Source organism: Pipistrellus kuhlii, unplaced genomic scaffold, assembly GCF_014108245.1.
Source record: "Pipistrellus kuhlii isolate mPipKuh1 unplaced genomic scaffold, mPipKuh1.p scaffold_m20_p_44, whole genome shotgun sequence".
NCBI lineage: Eukaryota > Metazoa > Chordata > Mammalia > Chiroptera > Vespertilionidae > Pipistrellus > Pipistrellus kuhlii.
Window position 1 is genome coordinate 3,089,516 of NW_023425545.1, and position 6,295 is coordinate 3,095,810.

Genomic DNA, 6,295 nt, shown 5'->3' on the forward strand with positions numbered 1-6,295 from the left:
GGGCCGGGCTGCCCCGCGGGGCCGGGCTTGTTTGTGAGGATCTGCCCGCTCGGGGGCACGCCCAGCGGGCGCCTTAGTTTGTGGGTTCAGGAAGAAGCGCCCACTTTCGCAGGCCCCGGAGCTGCCGCCGGGCGCCGTCCCAGCGCCTGAGCGTCCGGGGGGCCGGAGGAACGGCCGTCCCAGTGGAGACAGCGGGAGCGCAGTCCTCCCGGCGGGCACCGCGGGCTCCGGGCAGTGATGGGCACAGAGGCTGGGACCTCCTGCCCAGCTCGTGCCGACCCGTCCAGCCCGTCTCTGTGGACCCACCCGGATGGCATGCCCGCCGTCCAGGGCTGGTTCCCAAGCCGGCCCCGCCAGCGCAGGACAAAGGGCCCACCCAGTCAGCCCTAAAATAAGGTGACCAGACGTCCCACTTTTTAACAATTTGTCCCCCGTCCGGTGGTGTTTTTGAAAAGTCCAAAAGGTTTAAAAGAATCTTTCCAAAAATGGGGACTTTTTTAAAAACTCCTTGGGACGAGGGACAAACTGTTAAAAAGTGGGACGTCTGGTCACCTTACCCTAAAAGGCTGCGCCTTCGGAGGCAGCTCCTGGAGAGAGGTCCGGGAGTCCAAGGTCACAGGCAGATGGATGAGCCAGGCAGCATGGGAGGTGGGTGAGGTGACTGTCACGGGAAGACACAGGAAAAAGCTGTGGCCCACGGAGGAGCTGCAGAGGGGCCCTGACCTTTGACTTGCTGAGACAGAGCCTGGGTTCAATCCCAACTACTCGCCTGCTTTGCTATAGCTTTCTGGGACTGGGTTTGCTTCTCGATAAAACAGGGTGGCACCCTCCCTTCCCCATTGCTTTGTGGGTCAAAAACATGTGCTCTATAGGATACTGTTCAGTCCCAGTACAGGGGCCCCATGGTGTGTGTGGACAAAAGGAGCCACATGCTAACCTGACAAGCTCAGTGGAGGCCTGCATGGCAGTCTTGCAAACTCAGAGACCTAAAATAACCACCAAAGATGCTCTGAAAATTCAATATTTAACTACAAACTGATAGATTAAATAGAGAAGGTAGCCGGAGACAGGGATGGCAGGACACACACAGGCTTTATTGAAGGGAAGGGTACCCCTGCCAGCTGCTTCCACGGAAAGAGGGGTGGAAGAGAGCAAGGGCCGGGTACAAGCACCTTAAAGGATAGGGGGCGGGGCTTAGGGCACTCAGCACACGCTGATTGGTGATTAGGGACCTAGGGACTTAGGAATTGGGGAGTTAGGGTGGCCGCAGGTGGGGTTTACGTCTGTCCATCAACTGGAGGAAGGGAGGATCTATCACAAACAGGTTATGGTGGGTAGTCATGTCCTAGGCCGATATTTTCCGTGACAAAGATCAACTTAGATCTTCTTTACTGAGCCCATTTGCCTTTTTGCCTCTAAGATAACATATCTGGCCAAAACAGGTTTGGCTCAGTGGTAGAGCGTCGGTCTTCAGACTGAAAGGTCCCAGGTTCGATTCTGGTCAAGAGCATGTACGTTGGTTGCGGGCACATCCCCAGTAGGGGGTGTGCAAGAGGCAGCTGGTCGATGTTTCTCTCTCATCGACGTTTCTAGCTCTCTCTCTCCCTTCCTCTCTGTAAAAAAATCAATAAAATACATATTAAAAAAAAATAACATATCTGTGCGATATCTGGGTAACTTGTAACTTCCTTTTATTCCCCCAAGACTCCTCAGGACACAACAAATGGCACCAGGACATTCCCTCATTGTGATTGTTATCAAGTTAATCATCAGCTGTTAATTACGTTAAAGTATCCTGTATCCATCCCTGTCCATCATTTCACTTTTCACCCTATCCTAACCCCTTTGCTTTTTCCCACCTCCTTAATCTACCAACAATGAATTTCATGTAATTCACCTACGTCCCTTTCCTTTGATTTCAGTGTATCAATGTAGAAATGTGGCCCGCCATTCTCCGGAGCATTATCTCAATTCATTGGGGTCCTGCTTCCCGGCATATGTCAACAGTTTGGCTCAAATAAACTCACAAAAATTCTTTACAGGTTTCAATGTTTGTTTTTTTCGTTAGCAGTGTGGCTCATCAGCCTATGAACCAGGAGGTCACAGTTCAATTCCCCATCAGGCACATGCCTGGGTTGTGGGCTCAATCCCCAGTGGGACATGTGCAGGAAGCAGCCGATCCATGATTGTTTCTCTCATTGATGTTTCTCCCTCTCCCTTCCTCTCTCAAATCAATAAAAATGTTTTGTTTTGTTTTGTTTTTTAAATACGGCAAAATCCTAACAACTATGAGCACCACAGCTCACCATCTACAGCCCCTAACCCTGACCTGCCCCAAGCCCAGCATGAACCCTGACCCTAGCACTGACCCCAAAGGTGGCCCTGGCACAGCATGGCATCTCTTCCTAACCCTCCCCTCCCCAACTGGTTGTGGCTTCCAGAGTGCCAGAACCAGAAAGGTGCACCTTCTGCTCACCGCTGACCCCACACCTCACAGCCTGCATGTCTGTGAGGCTGTCTCTGGGGGATGGGGGACACAGATGGCTGGGCAAACCGCCCCTGGCAGAGTCCTGGGGGGAAGGGGTTCAGTGAACACAGGTGTGGCCAAGTGAGAGAGTGGTCACGTGAACAGGAGAGTGTGGTCATGTGATCAAAGAGTAGAACTGCGGAGATTACGAATGTGAGCAAAGGGGTGGGCCCACATGAACAGGGAGGTGGGGTCAGTGAGAACAGAGATGCCCCACACACACACACACACACACACGCTGTGGGCCAGACTCTGGATGGCAGCAAGATGGCCCCTGCCCTCAGGGATAAGGGGTGCCCCGGGAACCAGGCAGCAGGCTGGCCCTCAGGGCCCGAGACCAGTAAGGGACTCTGGTGGGGGGAGGACAGCGCCTCGGGAGGGTCGAGGGGTTTGGGGCCCCACACAACTGCCTCCCTGAGATCACAGACCAGAGGCAGCTGTCAGGGTCCCAGGACAGTCCAGTGAGAGATGCCCCAACGGTGGGCACCACGTGGGACACCCGGCCACATGGATCCCCGGGGCTGTCTTGAAGGGGGGCTGGCGCCCACTTTCCATGCCATCCTGCCCGCTGCGTAGAGGGCAGACTGTGAGCAGAAGGTGACTCTGGCTGTTGGGTCTTAGAGCCAGGAGGTCCATCCCTCTATGCGAGGAGGAAACCAGCCCGGCCTGTGTGGCTCAGTGGTTCAGCATCACCCTATGAACCAGGAGGTCACGGATCAATTCCTGGTCAGGACATATGCCAGGTTGTGGGCTCGATCCCCAGTGTGGGATGTACAGGAGCCATCTGGTCAATGTTTCTATCTCTTCCTCTCCCTTCCTCTCTGAAATCAATAAAAATATATTTAAGCCCTAACCAGTGTGGTTCAGTGGATAGAGCGTCATCAGCCTGCGGACTGAAGGGTCCCACGTTCGATTCCGGTCAAGGGCAAGTACCTTGGTTGCGGGCACATCCCCAGTAGGGGGCGTGCAGGAGGCGGCTGATGGATGTTTCTCTCTCACCAATGTTTCTAATTCTCTATCCCTCTCCCTTCCTCTCTGTAAAAATCAATAAAATACATTTAAAAAATATATATATATTTAATTAAAAAGGGAGGGGGAAGAACCAAGGGGAAACCAAGAGCCTGCGTGGCCCTGGGCGCCCCGCCTCCCCCGCCCCATGGCCGGCTGGGCGTGGTGGTGCTGACTCACGGGAAGGGGCTGCGGTGGGCACAGGAAGGTTGAGCAAAGCCTCGCCCGCTGGGGGTGGCGAGAGGTTCCTCAAAAAGCCGGACGGGGAAGGACTGTGTGGCCAGGCGGCCCGCCGGCTTTGTGCCCAGGAGAAAGGAGAGCAGGTCCACAGAGACTCTTGGTTTGTGTTGTTCTTGACGGCAAAAAGGTGAGAGTGGCCCTGGCCGGTGCGGCTTGGTTGGTTGGGGATCCCATGCACCGAGAGGTCACGAGTTCAATTCCCAGTCACTGCCCTGGTTGGTTCCGGGCTCTGTCCCCTGTTGGGGGCGTGGAGGAGGCAGCCAATGGATGGCCCACTCTCTCATCAATGTTTCTCTTTCTCTCCCTCTCCCTCTCCCTTCCCCCCGCTAAGAAAATGAAAAGTGCTCTAGCTGGTTTGCCTCAGTGGATCAGGCATCAGTCCTGGGTTCGATTCCAGTCAAGGGCATATACCTCGGCGGCAGGCTCCTCCCTAGCCCTGGTCTGGGTCAGGGGTTACGCAGGAGGCAACCAATCTATGTGTTTCTCTCACATCAACATTTCTCTCTGTCTTTCCCTCTCTCTTCCACTCTGTCTAAAAGCCAACGGGAAAATATCCTCGAGTGAGGAGTAACAAAAAAAAAAAGGAGTGATAAAGCTGCACAGGATGAACCTGGGAAGCGTGGCGTTGAGTGAAAGCAGCCTGTCACACATTTACACCCAGAACAGGCCAATCCAGACCCTGAAGCAGAGGGTGGGGCGCAGGCAGAGGAGCGATGCCTGCGTGTGACACCTACCCCTCCCTCACAGCCAATCCTCGCACCCACCCGGGCAGGGAGCCCCGCTGAGTCAGGCCGGGCTGGGGGTCTGGCCTCTGCCCGCGCCGGGCTGGCAGAGCAGTTAATAGGTTAGATTTTCAGGGAGCTGGTTAATATGTTAATTGTTCCGGAGCTCCAAGAGATGGGAGGGCACAGCCAGTGCTTCTCTAGCCTGGAGCGGGGACCCTGCGGCCGCAGGCGTGGAGGGAGGGTCAAGAGGAAAGTGGGGTCAGGAGCCTGGACCCCACGGCAGGGGTCACGGCGGCAGCATGCCCGTGCCCTGACTCAGCGTTCTTCACCGGCCCAGCTCTCCGCCCGGCCCTGTCCCCGGAGCACCAGAGGCCTGGAGCGCGGGGACGGGGTGAGGGCGGGAGCCTGCACGGGTCCATCTGGCCCAGAGGTCCCGGCCCTGGCGGGAAGGCGAGGCCTGTCCCACGCCCTCCCTGGGTGCCGCGACCCTCAGGGGCCCCTCCAGGTTTCCGGCATCTTCGGAGCCCCTCCGTCTGCGCACACGGGCAGAGTGGGGGTCTCGGCCGCTCGGCCGTCCATCTCCTCCAGACGGAGACGCCTTGGGAAGGGGGACCGGCCAGGGGGTGGTCCTGGGACGGCCCTGGCTGCTCCTGCTCCTGGGAGCCATGCCAGGGCTGAGGGGACCGGCTCAGTGACTTCCAACAACGGAATCAAGGACGGGACAGGGTGGGCCGGAGCAGGGCGGGGTCTCGGCATCCAAAATAAAGGCAGAGCCCAGTCCCGGGGCTCAGTGGTTGAGCATCGAGCTATGAACCAGGAGGTCAGGGTTCGAGTCCTGGTCAGGGCCACGTCCTGGTTACCGGGTGTTGCAGGATCCATCCCCTGTCCGGGCGTGCAGGAGGCAGCTGATGGATGACTCCTTCTCATCGTGGATGTTTCTATCTCCCTCTCCCTCCCTCTCTGAATTCAATAAAAAATACACTTTTAAAAAGCAGAGGCCTCAGGGGACTTGGTGTCTCAGAAGGGGCATTGGATGGTGGATGGGGCGTGGCCCGGAGGCCGCCTTTGCCCCTCCTTTGCTTGGGGGTTGGGGCGCCACAGGCCTCTGAGGAATGACGGCCACTGATGCTCACTCGGCAAGCCCTGCCCCTCTCCATTCCTGGACCAGCCGGGGTCGCTGTGATGGCCCAGCCCCTCGCCCCTGCCCCCCCCCCCCCCGCGCTGGGAGACTGGGGGGCCGTCCCGGGGTTGGGTGGAAAGTGAGCCGGGGTCCCAGCTCAGCTCCTGCGCCCCCACCCCAGCCACCCCCGCGGCTCCTTCTCCAGCTGGGAGGACAGAGGTGGGGCCTGAGCGCCCCGCTTCCCCTGCCCCCCGCCCGGAGGGGTCCGCGCGGAGGGGACGGGGCCGCGGCCGGCGACCCCACCGCCCCAGCGTCCCGGCTCGGGGGCGGGAGGGGAGGGCGCGGCCGGAGCGGCGGGAGAGACGGACGTTGGGGGGATGCCCCGGCCCCGGCAGGGCCGGCGGGGAACCCCATGGGGACCGCGGACTCCTCGCCACGTGGGGTTCAGGGGATCCCCGCCGAGCTGGGGAGCCGGGGGCGGGGGTGCGCCCGGGAGGCGCGGAGGGAGGATGGGGGGCGGGACCGGAGCCGGAGGGCGCGGGCCGGGAAGCCCCGCCTCCGGGGGGTGTGGGCGGGTCCCGGGCCGGCTACGCCGTCGGGGCGCACGGGGGGGCCCCCCTGAGCGCGGGGTCCGGGCGGGGCGCGGGGCGGCGCCAGCGGCCTGACGCGCTCGGG